The 21,375-nt window shown below is 36.7% G+C and overlaps 1 long non-coding RNA gene and 1 pseudogene across 1 annotated transcript in view; one reads left to right on the forward strand and one right to left on the reverse strand.

Moving 5' to 3' along the window:
* The window catches only part of LOC135729932 (uncharacterized), a 38,635-nt gene extending 17,893 nt beyond the window's left edge, over positions 1–20,742 (reverse strand). Inside the window, exons 1-2 of the long non-coding RNA XR_010525813.2 lie at positions 19,543–20,742; positions 19,250–19,333 (exon numbers count right to left, since the gene is read on the reverse strand). This is a non-coding gene — a long non-coding RNA (uncharacterized lncRNA). The remainder of the gene's footprint in view (positions 1–19,249; positions 19,334–19,542) is intronic.
* LOC141282649 (uncharacterized) lies at positions 166–17,535 on the forward strand (annotated as a pseudogene).
* Positions 20,743–21,375: the final 633 nt, after the last annotated feature.

Consider the following 21,375-nt stretch of genomic DNA (forward strand, 5'->3'; position numbering starts at 1 on the left):
TATATATATATATATATATATATATATATATATATATATATATATATATATATATTATAAACACACCGTTTTCAAAATGGCAATTATAATGACTATAACACGAATGCACAGTTTCCTTTTATCTGAGAAGATCATGTTTCACATGATCATACTGTCAAGTAGCTGATGGTGAGTCCTGATGGTGAGTTGAAGTAGTCTTTGTATAGTTGCTGCTGTTAGAAATCGAGCTGCTACTAGTAATATCCATGTTTTGTTTAAAGCAAGCATATGACTTGTTATTGACTAGCGTGTGGCTTTCTTCTTCTGTGTGACAAGTGAGTGTCAGAACAGAAGCATAAAGTTTTGCTGCGCCCCCTTGTGTACCGGCATAAATCTGTTTTGTATTAAGTGCCATCTAACGTCCAGGGGTGAATTTGCACCTCACTCGGCTCAGCGCCAGTAAAAATCGTCTGGGTGTGAAAGCAAAAAAACGTCACGTTAAACGCAGACGATAAACGCGCACGAAAAACGTCCCGGTGTGTCAAGACCTTAAGGCTGCCAGCCGTTTTTCCTGACACCTTTCACAGACCCCCAGGAAGCACAGCAGGCCTACAACTATGCCCATGCTAGGGCCAGAATTGAACTGACCTTTGGCCTCCTGAAGGCACGCTCTCACTGCCTTCACAAATTAAGGGTCAGCCCTGTGAGGGCATGTGACATTACTGTGGCTTGTGGTGTCCTCCACAATGTGGCCTGCCTGAGGAAGGAGAGGGCACCCAGAGTGCCGCCAGCCATGGACTGGGACAATCCGGAAATCTTCTCTGATGACAACAGTGGTCGGCTGCTGAGGGACCAATATGTGTTGAATTATTTTAGTCAGTATGTGTGCTTTCACATTTTTTTGATGTTTGTGCTGTATACTGTGTGTCAGTGGCGAACCGTGGGTACTTCAGCTGGGCCTTCAAAATATGCAATGAAGTGCAAATGCCTCTCCATCCATAATACTAGGCTATTCGTATTTCGTTAAATCCTACAGTGAACGTGTAAAAATTCTGAGCACGCAAAGTTGAATTATAGAATGGGCATTGTCTGCCTTTAAATGCAGTTTTAAAGTTTAAAATTACTTTAATCTAACTGATAAACACAAATACAGCTGCTCTGTAATGACAGGGGCTCTGTAAATTTGCATTTAACAAGCTTAAATTATGTTCTTTAATTTATTTTTTATTTTTTGGAAATATATATTTAGCTGTAGGATACCTTGTTAGTCTTATTCATAAGGGGAAACATAGCACCCTGCGTTCTCAGTGCACCTCCTTGTGGCTTATAACTGTTGTTATAAGATATCCAGGGCTCGCAAAATCTCTAGCCCAAGCCCCGAGGGCTACCAAAATGTATCTCCGCCCAGCCCATCGGTTATAGCGGGGAAAAAATATTTGAATGTTTTCGCATTCTCTCAGATTTAGTTAGGAAATTATATTGTATGTTATTCGGCTCGTCTGTCAGTCATTACTATCCTCACGTAACGAGTGAAACTGTCAGGAAGTAAAAGTATAATTAAACCCATTATTTTTCTCGTGTTCGCGTCATATGCACGCGCTTCTCCCGGCTGTGCTCTTCACGAGTACGCGCTTAAGTAATTTCGTTTTTACCTCAGCCCTATCAAGCTAGCCACAACGTCAATCACGTTTTCCGCCATTTACCTCAACCACTCTCACCGCAGAGATTCGGGGCATTACGCTGGTTTCACACCGCATGCGTGAGCAGCGCGTAAGCAGCGCGTGTTTTTTTCGGCGCCCATGTTAACAAGTTAAAGCATGTACACTGCACGCGTGAGCAGCGCGTGCCTGCGTGGCAGGAGCGTCGCTGAAGCAGCAGTGCTGCTATCGTTTCGGCGTCGGCTCTATTTTTGCTGCGCTGCTCACGCTCAATTAAAGTGACAGGGCATTGTTTATAGTTTAAATGGTCGTGGATTGACGCGAAAAAGGGTAATTTTACAATAAAATCACGAATGTGAAGCTAAGTGTGTTTGAAACAGTCTTGACTTTGAGCAATTTAAAAGAAAGCAATGAAATATTAACACACTGTTGCCAGAAGACTGTGTTCATTCACTTTCTGCCCAGCAAATGAGTCCTCATCTATCTTAATCTTCAGAGAAATAGATTAATCTATAAATTTAAATCTTATGCTTAAACTGTTGAAGGGAAACACGATCGACTGCTATATGCCGTCAATCACTGAGTGAATTCTTTATTTTATCGATAAACTTCAGAGAAACAGATTTTATAATGTGCCATGGGCTTTTTATGTCTATAATTGTGTTTTGTGTCTATATCTGTCATTACATGGACCAGAACAGCATGAAAACAATGTGGATTAAACAAATCACAGTTATATAAATTACAGTGACCTTCAAAAAGCGTCTTAAAGAGGTTTTGCTCATAAATGCATGTAAAATAAAGTAATGTGAACTTGAGATTTTTATACTGTTATTTAAACTGCACAGTATGTGCTGCAAACGCAGCCGGTGTGAAAGCACAATGGCCACGCGCAGCAAACACTCTCCTCACGCGCTGCTCACGCAACGCATACGCGTTGCTCACGCATGCGGTGTGAAACAGGCGTTAGACTGTATTAATATTAACGGTCTATGATCTTCGTCTTTGGTGTTTTACGGCAGCTCGCATCCAGTTTGTTGCATGCTTAGGACTTCATGAAGGCTTACAATGCTTTGTTTTTTACCCGCCCACTTGAAATCAAAACGTGATTGGTCGATTTGCCCGTCACTCTCCACACCAAAACACATAGCTTGGCCTTCCCTGGGATTCATGAAGTCCTAACCAATGAATGAGCCAGATAACCGGGCCTTAATAGAGACAGACGATTCTGATTGGATTAGATGTTTTCATGACATGAACCTGACAGTAAGCTTTACGTTAGAACACAGATGAGAGAAAATATATTACATGTATTGTATTAAATTGAATTAAATAGAAATTTAAAAATGTAAAAACATATTTTTATTGAATACTGTATTATTTATTTGTATTATTATTATAAAAAATCTTTTTATAATTTTTTTTAGGCCTTCTCTGAAGGCGTAGAAGGCCCTGAAGGTTCCCCACTGCTGTGTGTATACTATTTGTAATACAAGCTTGCAGGGAGGCTACTGCATCCATTAATTGTCTTGTTTTCAGTTGTCTGAAATTTTCTGTTCAGTTAATGTGTATGAATTTGTCCTGCATTTATTTCAGTGTGCAGACATGCAGGGTGTGTTATATACAGACCTTTGAATGTGTATTTATCCTTTGGTTGTATAATATGCTTTGATTCTGTGCTTTCCATCTTGTAAAGTCACTGTGTGACTTCAGTTTCGAAAGGAGCTGATGGTTTACCTGCTTTGTTTTGTCCTTATTCAATAAAGAAACATAATGTTACACTTTGTGCTTTTATATTTATATGAAATGTGTATGGTATAAGGGCCACACCGAGGAAAGGAGAAAGTCATACATTTGAGGCTGGTTCTTTCTGTGGAAAGATGCATATTGTTTTTACAGTCCTGATACTTATAACAATTTGATTAAGTATTTCCTTGTTTCTGAAACCATACTGAAGTACAATTCCACGAAATGCCCCACAACTGTTATTGTAACAACTGTCCTCCTCTAAAACAACAAGTTACAATATTACGACTTCATTCTCTGTCAGTTTTTTTCTCTGTGGCCCTAATGTTCTATCATTTTATATATAGCCTTATAGTCTTTAGGAAACTGTAAATTATCTAATGATAGCAACATCATCTAAAAATCATAATTTATCCAAAATTATCAATATTAATGATCACAAACATTTAATAAAATTACAGTGGGTCTAGTTATATGTGATAACAATGTTTATTGGGCAGTGAAATAATTATTGGTTTCCATTTGTGGTGATTGCTGAGTGACATAAGGGATGAGATTAAATAGATCCTGGAATTTAGCCTGGTCTGGAGCAGGCTAGCTCCACAGAATAGATCTCCATGGTAATTTATACCATAACATATCCTCCTGCCCCCTTTCCAGCTTTAGTGCAACCGGATCACGTATCAATTGAGCCAGGATCACCAAGATATCCCGGCTTAATCCCTTATCCTAGTTTTGTGCAATAGGCCCCGGAGAAGTGTTTTTTTGTAAGTTTTGTCAACATTTCCGTTCACTGAGAGCGCAAAGATACATGCACTCTCTCATCCATGTCTCTCTCACTGCACCTCTCCCACGTGCACGCGCTCTACTATCTGACCGAAGTCCGTACACAAATCCTCATGTATGTTTTCAGTTTTATGCGTTTTAAGCGAGCGCAAACTAACTATCCCTCGCATTTATTATAGGGCACTAGGGTGTGTGAGGTACAGAAGTGGGATAATTGGCATGTTATTCAGAATTCTTTTTAAGTTGTTTTTTGATCAGTATTGCTGTTTACATTTTCCTTGTCTTCTTATTAAAGACATTTGCTATACAAGAGATTAAGTTAAGTGCACTAAAACTTAGACCTAAGCATTAAATAGGTTGTAAATAGTTGGTTACTTTCATGGATAAAGTAAAGTGTTCCCCTTGTTATGCTGCTTGGTTGCTGCTATTGTGTGCAATGGTGTAATTATTATTTTATTTATGTATTTTAAGCAGCACTGAATTTTCTTACTTGTTCTACCTCACCTTTTTTTACTATTTGTTAAATATAGTTCAATAAATGTTCCTTTTTTAAATTAAGAGTTGTAACATTTGGTTTTATCATTGTGTTATTTTTATGATATAAACTGAATGAGAAAAAGCAGTATCGGCTCCAAATATCGGCTAAAGAAAATCGGCAGCTTGTATCGGTCATCGGCTAAGGCTGATGGAAAAAACCCGGTATCGGCATCGGCACAAAAAAATCCATATCGGTCGATCCCTACTCGACTTAAACCTTTAACCTCAGTTTATTGCTAAAGCTACATTTCTAATTTTCGTTTAGTTTAGATTAGTTTAAAATAATATTTAGATCTATATTTTATTTGATATCAGTTAAAAGAAATTATTAAAAATGGTTTAGTAAATGATAATAACCCTACTATGGTAAAGAAATGAATGAAAATGAATAACAAAGCAGTCTGAAAATGAAAATTCTGTTGCATCATGCTGCTGTTGTGCCCTTCCGAGGTTGCAAATACAAATATATCATGTGATACGACATTTGATAATATGCGTTTCCATCAGCTATATCTGTTAACTGTTTAATAATATACCCACCCACATAGTGAAACCCACATGGACCCACACATATTGCCCATGTTAAGCCCATGCCCACATTGAACCCATGCTGAACCCACGTAGGTCCCACATAAAAGAATATTATGAGTTTGCATACATTGAAATATAAAAGTGTACGCTTAATAAATAAGAAAAGCACACTCTTTTAACTAGCTTTTTAAAACAGGACATGGCAATGCCTACAGAAACTACAGCGTCACATCTGAGGTATTTCAATGCAGAATAGCTCTTATAATTAATCTTACGAATTTAATGCAGTTAACTGAAATAAACCAATGAGTTCTCCATAGGATGCAGCCTTCCCAACCCAGTTAATGAAAAAAAATTAAATTCATGGTTACAGATAAATTGGACGCCATTCCCGCTGGGGTCAAAGCAGTCCTAAAGACTTATCCCAGCTTACTGTAATACTGTATGCATCTGTTTGGCACTTTTTTGGAATAAATATTTTTTTTTATCCAGTTGCGTCGCAGCACTTCTCGTCCAGTGTGCGACCCCCTATAGATTTTTGAATGCATGTGAAATTTTTTTTTCACTTAATAAATAATAGTACTGTCAAATGTATTTCAGATAATAAAAATACTCTAGTTCACTGTATGTATTTGTTTGTTTCATTAAGAAAAAAGTCTGAAGGACACCATCAAATAATTATATAAATTCATACAGGGCTAGTAGTATGCATGTACAGCTGTATGTACAGATACACCGCCAGGTATCAGCTTAGACTAGGTATTAGACTAGTCCTACACTAAAATATAAACGTAAGAGCAGTCCAAAGTGAAAACATCTTGCACTGTCATATCTTAAAACACATCAGTGCCCACTTTGCCATAAAATGCACACAAGTAATGATTTTAGTAAGACATGTTTGTTAAAACTTGTTATATTTCCTAATTAAGCTAAGACCTAGTTCTGATTTAAGATAATCCCCGTCCAGGAAACAACCCCTATAGGTGTATATATAAATATGTATTACACATTTAATCATAGTACTAGCATGTAATGGCATCCTTGTTATTCTTTTAATGTATTCCTGCACCCTTTTTACCGTTAATGTTGTTCAGTCTGTATTGGTAAAATGTTTTGAAAACTGAGACATTTAAAACCCTCCATATACACTTACAAGCAAACCCTGCCAGATATTATGAAGTACCAGTGAAGTGCTGTTTTCCACACACACACATATATATATATATATATATATATATATATATATATATATATATATGCTTTTGGAATCTAATCAGGGATAGCAAAAGCAAAAATAAAACTTGCTTGGCAAAAGGTGAAATCAAACCTGGGTCTACCACGCCAAATGCAGGCGTCACCAACCACACACCACTGAGCCTGATAAGAGAAGTGAGTGGTGTTTTAGTTAATGTACATAGTGCTTGCCAACAAAGTGGGCAATTTGTGTAAGTATAGACAATCTGTTATTTTATTTGCAGTATTTCACATTAGAACCAACATGTAAGAAGGAAAAAGCACAAAGAAATAAGTTGATCCTTAGCATTTTACTTGCATTTTGGTGTCATAGCATAGAAATGGACGGGAACACCCTAAGCCTACAGTAATGGTTTAACCCAACTGCCCAGCAGCCAATAGGAACTCCTCAGGCTCACTCGTTGAAACTGGTCATGTTGCCACGAGGGCCAAAATCGCGCGAATTTTCACACGTAAACAACGCGTAGAATACGCGTTGTTTGCGCGTAGAATACGCGTAGAATACGTGTTGTTTACGTGTGAAAAATCGACGTGTATTCTACGTGCAAACAACACGTATTCTACGCGCAAATAACACGTATTCTACGCGCAAACAACACGTTGTTTACGTGTTGTTTACGTGTAAGATTTCGCGCGTTTTTGAGCTCCACGGCCTTCCATAGATGTAGTACATCTGTCAGTACCACTGATCTATATAAATGACTGGATTGCGCATGACGTCACACTTGTGAAGCCACCGCGCCGCCATGTTGGTATACCCAAACGTTCTATTAAATCAATGGACGTTATCAGATTTTAATGATAAAACATCACTTTACTCATCTTCGTTTTAATATGTGAAGTTACCCTGTACATTATTACAACACAAACGTTCAAAGCATGTAAACAGTTATTTACTGAAAGTTGTACATTTTGCGTTTTAATCAGTTATTATACATTCATCTTTATTACAGTATCAGATCAGCAGACAGACCGCAGCATATTTAGTATTAATGACAAAAAACGTGCTCATTCTGAAATCTAAATAAATAATCATGCTTTGTACCGTATGTGCATGCAATAATTTGCTAGTTTTGTAATTATGTTGTAAACTTACAAGTTACCTAAACTTATTTAGAGAAATAACGCTGAAAAAAACTTTATTTATACCCGTGTCATTAACAAATGCAACAGACGCACTCACCTTAACGTTTTTTTATAAATCCATTATCCTGCCCGATTAAAACATAAACATTGCAAATAACACCAGAATTAACAAATAATTAACGTACACATATCCTAAAAATTAACCTTGTGTAACTGATACGCTGTAAAGGGGGTAAATTTTGATCATGATTTTGAATGGAAGTCAATGACGCTCTCTGCCGGTTGGGTATACCAAGATGGCGGCTCGAACTCTGCGCTGGCTTCACCTCACGCAGTTACATCAATCGTTCTATGCGCAATCCAGTCATTTATATAGATCAGTGGTCAGTACCCGATCCATGCCGCCTGCCCGAACTGTTTTGCGCGACAACCGGAGTTTAAAAATAGTGAAGAAATGCTTCATATAACAACACCGGCGAACATATGGAGGCTAAGGTTAGTGACGGAAATGTTCGTTCAAAAGTTTTTAATGCAGATATACAGGCATCTTTATGCATAAACAACAAGGTCACTAAGACATAATATACAGTATTTCATATCAGCATGTAGTTAGCTAGCCTAGGTGGTTGGTTAGGCTTACAATGAAATGCTGTGTGTCCGGTTACCTGAAAACTTCGAGTGTTTAAACTTACATTTATTTGATGGTGTATTGGCCCTGACTAGATTCATGTGACATGTTAACCACAATCCCTGTTGATACCAGAGGTGGACACTCCTTAACTATTTTACTTTCTACATAAAAGTATTCCTTTTTTAATCAGTGTTTTACTTTGGAAAACATACATTCCAAAGCATATTATCATATTTTTACTCCACTACATTTCATAATTTCAAGTTTTTGGTTTCCCTACTGAAAATCCAGCTAAAACCAGCATAAACTGGTAGCTGTTTTTGCTGGTTTAAGCTGGTCAGGCTGGAAGACAGCTGACCCACCAGCTTTGCCAGGCTGGGAGGACCAGCTTAAACCAGCTACTGCCACCTTAAAGCTTATGCTGGTTTTAGCTGGATTTTCCAGTAGGGGTGTGTTTTAATCTCTATCTTTTTATGTTTATCTAATTTATTTAATTGTTTCGTCATGTCTCAGAAGGAGTGGAAGGAAGGAAACTCAGAAGGAGTGAATATTACATGGACTAATGACTAAATATTATCGCGGTACATTACGAAAAGTCGTAAATTTGAGTCTAAAAGTAAAAGCATCGCCGTGGCGATTATCTATTTGCTCCGTGGAACGATCTCGCAACTTTATCGGAAACCCGTAAAGTATTAGCGAATATCCGTGAATAATAAATTCATGTCGGATGAGATAAAACTCTGTGCCCAAGTCGATGCGTCCATGTATGTAAACAAACCTGCGCAAAACAGGCGATAATAACTCTGTTAAGCATTTCAACAGCAGTGTAGATGAGGATAAATCCCCTTTGTTAGTAAATCAAAAGATCTTTTATATGTTAAAGCAACAAAAGATAAACTTAAAATGGAGTAACATCCAAATTTTATTCTGGTTCTCAGCTAAGGGTAAACGTTAGAGACTAAATGTAAATCTTTATATGATTATTCCTGTTGTCACATCACATGTGCAACACTTAAATAACAAGCTCCTCTGAGCAAGAATTAACAATTGAATAAAGGAGGTTAGATAAATGAAAATTACAGTGCAATTTAATGTATTTGTATATGAGAAGTGAATTTGGGAAAGCAGATTGATATGGCAATAGCACAAATAAAGCAAAGGTTCATATTAATTCCTTTTTGAATCATTAAATGTTGCAAACATCAGTGTATTAACTATACTTGATGAGTTAAGGAGATAAGTGTAATTATGGGAATGAAAGATAAATGAAAGTGTATAAATGATTGAAGGCAGCGTTGTTGGAGTTAGAGGTTCAGCGTATGCAGAGTGGAACTAAATGTTGGATATAAAGCAAGTAGGGATTTAATAATGATTGTGAGTGAATCTCTTTTAAAAGAACACTCAGGATTGGATAAGTGTAGAATGGGAAAAGTAAATCTTAAAACTCCTAAATTATTGCAGGATTCCCTAATGTTGATATGAGGCAAATTAAGCTAAAGCTTTGACTGATGCACAGAAAGATAATGATGAAACTGTTTTTACAATGGTCAATAAAACACCTGTGATCTTATCTCACTGAGAAAGAATCACCTCTGAGATTAAAAGGGTTTAACCCCCTCTCAGAAAATATGTGCTGTTCTCCTTGTTTCAAGTGAGATGTTTAGCTAAGTTGTAACAAATAAAATGCATCATTATTTTCTGTAAATCAATCAAAGTGATATTTAATGCCATAATTAACATCATGATATACAGTACTGTGTGTAGTCAGCACTATTAAAAGTTGTAGGCTTAATCCTTACTTTATGATGTTGTAAATAAACAATGTAACCCAGTTTTCTGGAAATTATCGAAGCTAAGTCTTTGTAGTTTCTTTATAAAACTGGAGGAATTGTTAAAGAGCAATTTGATGTCCAATTGTCTTAAGATAGTGAAATTCATAAAAATAAAGTGTATAGCCTAATCCTGAAATCATCACAGCAATACAGATTTCCTGATAAAGTGAATCAGTGGGAGCTAATAAAAGACTTTTACACCTCTTTATGTTTTTAACTAAAATAAAGATAAAGCCTTTAAAATAGAAAAACAGCATTTGTGTTTGCTCTGCTTAAATTCCTTAATTCCTTTTCCATAATAAAATAGAATAACATCTAAAGAACACTTAGTTAGATCTCAGCTAAAAACATGAGAAAATTGTGCTCAATTTGAAGAGCTCTTTTCCAAAACGCTATAAATCCATTTCAATAGTTTTCAGAAAAAGTAAATTTTTTACCCAGACCCACACATTTTGTGAATATTCAATTTATTCTGTTATAATTGTTTATTTGCTCAATCTGAACATGTTGAATAATGATTATTAAATCAAACGACAATATTGTTGATTATAAATTCAAAGATAATTTTATTTTTTTTCAAAACGCTATAAATCCATAATTTTTTTCCATAAATTGATGTTTTTTCTTAAAAAAAAAAAACAAAAACAAAAAAACAAATAACAGATCATCCAACATATACTCAGGGACTCTACTATAAATGAATAAGTAAATTATTCAGATTGTGATATACATTGGAGCCAGTATGAAATAAACAGAATTACACATAACTAACTTGCTATTACTCCCTCCACCATTTCAGTTTTCTCCTTAGCAGGGCGTTAGGAACCTCTTTTGCTTAATATATTTCACATTCTCTCTCTCTCAGGATAGTACAATGGTTTTTGCAGGAATGGTTAAAGCAAGAGTTACAGCTGATTTTAACTATTATAAAATGGTGAATGACATAATCACGTTTGAGGGTATATGGTGCTGCAAGGAGGCTTTGTGTGTTGTTTTAGATGATGATTTATTTTTTACTTTCTAAGTGTTATTTCATATGTGATTCTGAGTGAGTGTTGTTTTGTATTGAAGTAACCCCTATTTATTGGAAATAAAGTGATGTAAAAATCAAAAATCTCTCTCTCTCTCTCTCTCTCTCTCTCTCTCTCTCTCTCTCTCTCTCTCTCTCTCTCTCTCTCTCTCTCTCTCTCTCGTCTACACACAGTTTGTATTAACCTCACACGCACACACAGCGAGCTCCCCTCGTTCTGTTCTCAATGACATACCATGTAACAACGCGCTCATAATGTCCAATCCAAAAAGCACAACTTTACAGATGTCCCTGCATTGGTCACTAGCCACATTTTGTACTTTTGCACGACATTGATCAATGTATCAAACGCCAGTCTGTCTATCAGCAGGCTATCGAACTATTCAGTACTTTTCATGTTACGTTAGCAGGCTTCTTCACAGGAATTAAACTTTATCGCGAACGTACAAAACGGTATTAAACGAGCCAGTTCTGAAACGAAAGTTGTACATACCAAACACTTTGATGAAGATCGCTTGCAAACGGGTACCTTCTCCGGATGATGTATTAACATGACATTAATCCTCATTTTGAGTAATGAATGAACATAAACAAACATCTGTTCAGAGCGCCGCCATTGGATTGCGTCGAACGCTCATCGAGTTCTGATTGGTCGAGAGGATAAATCGCGTTTAGGCTAAAAATAGACTCGGCGCTTATCGCGTTTTGGAAAAGAACGGCATCTTGTACCTACATTTTAACAAGGAAATGTAGTGATTTGGCATGAAACGTTCATGGAGCAGTGAATAGGTTCAGTACACAGCCAAATGACATGACAAACTCATTTTTTTTAAAAATGGCGTTTATCGCGTTTTGGAAAAGAGCTCTTCATTTCAAAAATTCCAGCTGAGGAAAGAGTTGAGCCCCTCAGCATGTGCTTGTGGTTCAAAACAACAGAGAGCTGTTGTTGTTAGTGAACATGTTAATGTAGCTGATACCTTAGGGTCAATGTAGAGAAAAGTGTTCTTAATTTTGCAGATTTTAAAATGTCCAACTAGAAGCCCTTGAGATCAGTTTTAAAATTATTATTTTAATAAATATTATTTTAAGATAATGTAATTTATATTGTAATCACATAATGATATACATTATATTGTAATGGCCAGACAGGCCTCAGATGGTGAAAAGTGATAACACTACTTGCATTTCAAACATAAATGGTTCAGACCCACCAAAAGACATTGAGAATATTTAGATTCAAATTTAATTGGTCAACTATCTAGTGCCAAACGGGGGTATGTGTATGTCTATGATTGTGTATGCTTTTGCATGTTGCTTTGTTTTTTGCTTTGCAGGAACACTGAAAATTATGCCACAAGATAGCAGACCAAATAACCCTTCCCTTTACTGAGACACTTAGACTGCCAAAATCCCCCAATTTAATCTGGTTTGACAAAGTATTCCAAACTTAATCTGGCCTCGGAAAATGAATTTGCAAAAAGTAATAATACAAATCTTCTTAACATGAAGAATTTACTGATGTCATTAACCCTGTCAGATTACTATTGCTACCATTGACAGCTGAATGGTTTTATCATCAGTGGAAATTAAAAATGATATCATGTCTTAATGCAAATTGGCCAAAACTTTAGAAATGAATGTTTCTCTCTGTTATCTTAACATCTTTCCTTTCAGGTGGATCATTCTGACTCCTTAAGAGTCCAGATACCAGAGGGGTGTCTGAGCCTAAATTCAGGCACAAACCTGAAATACAGGAGATGGGTGTGATAATGATGTAAGGGGTCATACACATCTCACAGTAATAAACTATGATGGTAGTTAACTAGTTATATGACCTCCCGATGTAGCATCGGATTAAAATTGTGCAACACAAATTCTTCTAGATTAGAATCCACCTGTCTCCCAGATTTGAACATATAGTGCACATTTTCACCACTAAAACATCATAACACTGTGACCTGGTATAAGTTTAAAAACTATCCAGGCTTAAAACACCACTCATATGTATGAGTAATGATTTATAAATCAATCACTAGAGTTTGTCATACATACAATAGCATCTCACACATAGGAGAGAAAATTAAAGGTCTACTCATGATTTTAATTTCATGGTAATATAAACTATTGGGTCAATTTTCTATTGAATTATGTGAAACATGTGTATGGTTATAGTCACACATAAATTGTTTTGTCTCTGATTGTACAAATACAGGTAAAATAAAAACTATTAATTGATTACATAAGACCTATTTCAGATTAAAATAAGTAAGTGAAGAATGAAATCGCTAGCATGGCTGCAGACATGTCTAAACATTTCAAACTTTACAAAAATGGTTATATTTGAAGTGCTGGCACTTCTAGAGATCAATCACATAAATCCCAATCAGGGGCCGGATTCACAAAACATTCTTAAGAAGAAAAATCTTCTTAACTGCCATTTTTATCTTAAATTCAAGCTTAAGAAAAAAGTTAACAATATTTTGTATTCTCAAAAAAGCTTCTTAAGAAAGTTCTTATTTTTTCCTTAAGTATGTTCTTAAGAAAAAACTTAAGAAGAATTCCAATTCTCGAAAAATAAACTGTCTTAAATAACATCTTAAAGTTAGGATAACCTTACAGTAGTCTTAAATCTCAAAATGTAAGATGTTTTATAAGTTAATGTGATTGTTTTAAATGTGACATGTTGTATTTTGTAGTCTGGAATGGCAATTTTATCAGTTTACTTCACATAGATTAGTTTAAAGAGGAATTCAACACTCATATAATGAAGTTTAATAGCTTACTCTGTAATATGTCATACAACACAAATAAGTATTAGTGATAATATTAGCAAACATGTAACTTCCTCCGTAATAGCCTACATTCATTATGAAATTACTTAACAGCTTAAAGTCGCTCTAAGCGGGAGGCGGACCGGTAATCGCTCTGTCATGTGAGTCGAGGGCTCCGAAACTGCGGGCACGCTTGACCCTCCGCGTCCGTCTCTTGACACGTGAGCGCGGGTCGCGGGAGACGAAAGCCTTGGGCACGGAGAGTGAAGCACGCACACCCAGAGCGCTCGACACGCATGACGGACCGATTGGGACATTATGGAATTATATTTACGCACCGCACCGCCTTAATACTAGCTGACCTCTGTTACAACAGCGAATAACATCCTGTAGTAGTCTTAATGCATCACTCGTTTGTATCGCGTTAATGATCGCAAGGTAGTCAAAAGATTAATGGATAAATTTATTGTTACCTCATTAGCAGGGTATAAATCATTTAAAGCTTGTCATTTTATTCTTAAGACACAAATGTAAGTTATTCTTAAGAAAAAAATTGAGAACTTCTTAAGAAATGTTTGAGAATTGCACTTAGGAACATTCTTACGCACTTCTTATAATTTATCTTAAGAACTTTCTTATTTTTTGTCTTAAGAATGTTTTCGTGAATCCGGCCCCAGACCCCTAACCATTGAATGTGACTAAACCAACATATATGTACAGAATTATTTGACAACATGCAAAGAATTGACAATGGATAAATAAGAAATTCAGAAATTATTTGATTTAAGTTTAAGTTCTCTGGGTATGTTTTAAGTTACTTAATTGAAATCTTGGATCTACTTGGTTAACTTGCATTTAAAGGTTCTGAATAATTCTAGGATTATTAAAATTATAAATATATCATATTATATATACCTTAGTATAAATATCTGTATTTTATATACATATAATTGCATGTATTTGTATTATATTTGAATGGTATTGTTATTAAATGTTTTAATGATGTATACCACTGGTAAATATGCCAGTTAAATTCAATTTTGCCACTCTTCCTTTAAAATACACAGATTATATAAAAATTCCACTCTATACAAGAGATGCATAGTAGTGAAGAATCTGGTAATTAAATGGGATCATCTTACGGGATAAATTACTTTGAAAAGAGAAATAAGACCTTTTACAATTCGCACCTAATATTATGAAACCTCTAATAATATAATTTGTTTGTGTAATCTTTCACAACCATTTTCTTCCAATGAAAGTCAAGTTCTTCAGTGTTCAGCCATTGCATGATCATGTGTATGATGTTCTTCAGATGTCCCACATACAGTGGTGCATTGTCAGTGTGAGGAATTCCTTCACCTATGGAGGTCTGACTATTCTACAAAAAAATACCTTCTGCCAATAGGTAACAGAGGACTTTTCAAAATGTCAGATAAATATCCAGGGAAGGATCCCGCTAGACACCCGTCTCTCCGTGGTGGGGAGACACTTTCAAAGAGCACAGCACACAGTCATTGACTGACACCATGGGCGAGGCTAGCCCCTTTTTAGGGGTGCTTCAGCACCCCTAAAAAGGAGATCAGCACCCCTAAAACTTGGAGCAAGAAATGTATTTATTCTAAAATGTTCGTTCGTCTTTGACAAGGTTAAATAATGTCCAAAACATACTCCGTAGTTTGTGGTTTAAAATGTATATGTTAAGGTAGAAAATGAAAACCTCCCCGCTTAGCAAATGGTGTCATCCTCTTCTTTTACTTCTGTACCTGCATCGCTTAGCCCGAGCGCGAAACACACGCAGAGAGAGAGAATCAGTTAAAAGTGTTGTGATGCAACTTTTTTGTTCAAATCTTACAAAATGTTTACGTTATGTTTATAATGAGCGAGTACATCACGAATCAATCTTTCAAGCCGTGTTTTTGTCTTATACTGAATCGCCATGGTACACATATAATAAGTATTTATTTTCGGATTATTTTACTCCGGCGGGTACCCGCGCGCTGCGGAGTAGTACAGTACCTGGGTGACTCGCCCATAGACTTAAACGGAGAGAAGTAGTGCCGGTTACAATGTTCTTCCACAAGACGCATGCAGTTTTGTGCGTCTCAGTGGGTAGTTGCATACGTGTGTCTCCGTTGTTAAAGTTTATTGTATGATTTATCGTTAATTTGAGACTTATTTTAACAATCGGGAGTCATGTAAACATGACTTCACGTGCGTCTTTTCTGGTCAGTCGTCATGAAAACATGGCATTTGGAACAGAGTGAAAACAAACTACAGATCACTGTATACCACCAGTACCGGTAAGTTATATGTGAAATCACCAACTGTCTGACTATCAAAATAGACAATAAATATTTTTGTTTGTTTGTCACATGTAGATTAATATGAAGGGGTAACGTTTTTAACCCTTAGTGCAGGAGTCACAAGTGTTTTGTTTTAGACATATAGTAAAGGTAATGGTTCAATTAAAGGACTGTTAAAAGAAAAGCTGCAAATTAACAAACTATTAATAAACCTACCATATGTTGTAGGCATAAAAGTTATAAATTAGGAGATTTGTCATTTTGACAAAGGCTTAAAACGACACACTGTATATCCACATAAAACCATACCCACACTGCTGCTGTAGCCCACCTTTTGTCCTGATACTTTAATATGGCATTAATGGCAAAAAAGTGCTAGCTCGCCACTTATTAGAAATAAAAAGGTTGGCAAAAAAATGCATCTCAAAACTCATCAGATTGATGCTTTAAAATATGTAATTTTAAAAAATGTTCTAAGGGGGAGCATGCTCCCAGACCCAAGAGGGGTAATTTTCTTCACATCTTTTTCACCCCTGACCCGTTTTCATGCCTGAAAGGTCTCCAAAAAAATCTGGATTTTGGAGTTAGTTGAACCAATGTTAAAATGATAGTTATTTTACAATAGACATATTATTGGTTTCTGTAGGAAAAAAGAGTGGATGGTGGCAGCGGAGCTCATTGGGTGCTCAGCACCCCTAAAGCTCTAACCCTAGAATCGCCTCTGACTGACACCATGAATTTGGTGCAACTGACGATTCTACAGACTGAGTATCATCTCAACCAGGCTAAGGTAGAAACAAACCTGGCCAAAGAAACAGCAAAGATTTTGTCAAGGGCATCTATTCGTTCTGCACAGTATGTATACACTTGGTGGGACTGGATGTTTCGTGGATGTGTGATTGGCAGTGGACTTGTGTTTATGGTCTCTTTGCTTCAATGCTGGTTTTTCAGGTCCACAATTTGCTCCTTACGGACATCTGCCAATGCTGCTATCACCCTAAGTCCCCTACAAGTGCCCGCCATACAGAGACTGTTACAATAATAAAAAACACACAAGGATTTGAATGACCAGTAAATGGCCCCTAGGGACTATTCTGAGATTGCCCCAAAGGGCCAGGGAAGGACTGTAATACTGGATTATAATTCATCAACTTTAAGTTTATTCATGAAGAGACACTGTAAAACAATTAAACCTCAGGTGGTGTTGTTAACCCGATAAACTAAGTTTATTTATGAAAAGACACTGTAAAACAATTAAACCTTAGGGGGTGTTGTTAACCCAAATTTGACCCGTAGATGAAAGAGGTCTTCAGATATACAACTCTTTGATGTGTTAATCTATTCATCACAAAGGTTTTTGAACTGTTAGCCTTTAGGCTCACATCACTGAGTATCTGCTGAAATGTATACATATTATGTGGTTTTAAGATTGAGTTTTTACATTCATATTCATGTTTACTATTATTTTAAAGGTCATGGTGCGATGAGTAAAAAGGTCTCATTTCTATAAGTTTAAGATACACTTAACACAGATGCATTTCTTGTAGGTGGGGTTTTGCCAGAGTACTTCTGGCTAGTTTGACCAGGTGTTAGGTATCACTTGCCACAGGTCAAACTGGACTTTGTAGTTTTACGATGTCTTTGTCTCACGCTGTGTATAAAAGGTGGCCTGGCTAGATGTTCTGGGAGCCATTCTGTACCCAGAAGCTCCCACACTCTGTGTGTGTTCAAATCTTATGGAGGCATCCTATAACCAGGAGCTCCCACACTTTGTGTGTATTAAAACATAATGGAAGAAATCTTTAATAAGAATCTTCCTAGACCACTTTGTGTGTCTTTAATTGCCAGGTATGATTTGTATTTTGTGAAATGTTCATTTTTCTATGCTGATCTTTTAGTGAATGTTTTTGATATATTTTTGATGGATTTGAATAACCAAATTATTGATTTAAGTGTAACCTGCCTGGCAAAATAAATTGTTAACATCTATTCATTTCAAAACTTGTCAAGTCTTTTATTATATTTTCAGGGTTTAAGATAAATATACTGAAGGGGACATAGATTAGAAGAATTGCCTCTATTGAAATATTACTGGAGTAATTACCTCCCCGTTTAAGGTTGGATGGAGAATTGCCTCAACCTAAACATAGATGGATCCTCTTATTTTTAATGTGTTTGGAGAAACCTCTAACTTTAACTTAAGTTAGAAGGAGAATGCCTCTATGCCCAGCTGTATGGAACTGCCTTAGCACCTTCAGAATTACACCTTATTCCCTATGTGAATATAATTCATTCTAAATAAATATAATAATAATTTTATAAATTATGATCAGCATCAGAATAGTATTGGTAACTAAGAAATTGGAGTCAGATTATAATTTAACCACAGAGGTCAAAGAAAGAAATTAAATAAATGGAATTACTCTTCTAGAAGCGCTACGGAGGGAAAGAACACGTGATTCCTTCACCACGCATTGGACTTCGACGTTGGGCCAATTGGGTGGCGTCTTACAATGTAAAGTGCAACTATGGTCTGATTCACTTTTTGCATTTCCTTTGGTGTTTAAGTGTGTATTAGTAAGTGTTAACGATATGCTAAAGGTACAAACCCCAAAGTAAAAGATGACACAAGTTATCGTCTCCAATGTAAATCTCTTTTCTTGGACTACAACAAACACACGGATTGTAGGCAACAGTTTACTTCCTGGGATTGGTGATGTAGACAAGACTGACATTATCATAATTCCTCCCACTTTGGCCTGTAAGTTTATTCCTGTTAGCATTGCATTGTGAGCGAATCTTTTAAACATGGTAAGGAGCGTCACAATGTAAAGATTAGCTGGTCAATTAGGGACACAGAGCTTTTTAAATCAATGAGTTCTGTACAAAATCAATGCGTTTGAGGAAATCTAAACCTACAAAAAATGGACTGTTTGTGGAAAATAATGTTTTTTTTTTACCAGAAACCACGCAAACACATTATATTATACCAAATACACAAGAAAACGTTGTTTTTAGCAATGAAATGGGTGCATTTTAAATAAAAAAAACCACAACCATAAACCTTTGAACAGCAATGTATTAGTTTGAGGTTCTACTTACTAGTCATAGGATTCATAGCACCTTAGAGATGTTTTCTGACAGGTCTGCTTCAACTATGCTGCATGGCCATCAGCACGGACAAATCTACAAACATAACATTTAATTTGTCACAAAGCAAACAATAGTATGCAGTGCGAGATTCATTAAATGGAAACAACCAAGAGCAGATGTAAAACACTGAAAAGAAAATAATAGTATACAAAAGATGATTGTCTGAAAAAGAGATGATTGATTAATTTATTGATTTATTGGTCTGTTTGTCTGTCTGTCCAATGTTATCTCAACTAACTTACCATCTACAGCGAAGTGGTTGGCCACCTGCATGACTCTCTTCCAGTCAACCGCGACATCGACATCCCACTTAGTAGGTACTGCCGAAGGGCAGCATGAAATAAATACTGGTCCATGTTGGTCCTTTATACGAATGACTAAAAAAAAGATATTTTGACTCACCATATGCTGCTATAATGTTAACACATAGATACATGATGAAAGACTAAATCAAATTAAATCAACTTTATTTACATTGCAGATTTTTAATGTGACATGCACAGACAATGAAAGGGATTAAAACAAAGATGACATGACGAAACAATTAAATAAATTAGATAAACATAAAAAGATAGAGATTAAAACACACCCCTACTGGAAAATCCAGCTAAAACCAGCATAAGCTTTAAGGTGGCAGTAGCTGGTTTAAGCTGGTCCTCCCAGCCTGGCAAAGCTGGTGGGTCAGCTGTCTTCCAGCCTGACCAGCTTAAACCAGCAAAAACAGCTACCAGTTTATGCTGGTTTTAGCTGGATTTTCAGTAGGGAAACCAAAAACTTGAAATTATGAAATGTAGTGGAGTAAAAATATGATAATATGCTTTGGAATGTATGTTTTCCCGTCTCGATGCAGCTTCACAGACCGCGTTTGGGCGAACGGAGACGCCATCGCCCAGCATGAAAACGGTAAGACTCCGCTTGTCATTGCAACCTGCACTACTTGCCACATGTACAGTTTAGCTTCTTCCGTCAGCATAGAGGGGTTTACATGTGCTAAGTGTATTGAAGTAGTTAGGCTGACGGAGAAGGTTGCAGAACTAGAAGCGCGCATCCGAACGCTAGTTGAGGACAGTAAGACCGCTAATGTTAATGTTACGAACTCTGTTTAGGGTGCGCCTAGTGTTAAGCGTAATACACATGGCTCGGTTCCGACTTCAGAGTCAAGGCGGCTGACTAACTGGGTGACTGTCAGGCGGCATAGTCACATTCGGCATCCAAATCACGTTCCTGTTTTAATATCAAACAGATTTTCTCCACTCAGCAATACACCGGCTGAGACATCTGTTAAAGGTGCCCTGGTTATTGGAGATTCTATACTCAGGAACGTTGGCATTGAGGCACCAGCCACCATAGTCGATTGTATACCGGGAGCCAGAACGTCTGACATTAGATCCAAACTTAAAGTGCTGGCTAATGCTAAACGTAAGTTTTCTAAGATTGTTATTCACGCCGGCACGAATGACACCAGACTCCGCAAGTCGGAGATCACCAAAGATACTATTAAAGAGGTGTGTGAAATTGCAAAAACAATGTCAGACAATGTAATTTGCTCTGGTCCCCTCCCCGCCTACCGGGGGGATGAAACTTACAGTAGATTAGGGTCTCTTCATGGCTGGATGTCAAAGTGGTGCCCTCAGCATAATGTAGGGTTTATAGACAATTGGAAGCATTTCTGGGGAAGACCTGACCTGCTAAAGAGAGATGGCCTCCATCCGTCTCCGGAAGGAAGTGGTATACTCTCTAGAAATCTGACCAATAGTCTTACTTGTGATATTGTCTGACTATCCAGGGCCCAGGTCAGGAAACAGACAGATCGGCTTACCCATCAGTCTGTTAGCTGCCTTGACATGTCAAGATCACATATATCCCAGCACATAGAGCCTTTTTTACCAGAGTACCAACACATCTCGACTGTGTCTGTTCCTCGAACAAATAAATACAGGACACCGTTTACCTCGTCTCGTACAAATCTTATTAACATAAAATTAGAACACAATACATTAACAGATGAAACTCAGATGTTAAAATTCGGCCTTCTTAACATTAGATCGCTTACCAATAAAGAACCTATTATCAAT

This window comes from Paramisgurnus dabryanus, chromosome 1 (genome assembly GCF_030506205.2).
Source record: "Paramisgurnus dabryanus chromosome 1, PD_genome_1.1, whole genome shotgun sequence".
Classification (NCBI taxonomy): Eukaryota; Metazoa; Chordata; class Actinopteri; order Cypriniformes; family Cobitidae; genus Paramisgurnus; species Paramisgurnus dabryanus.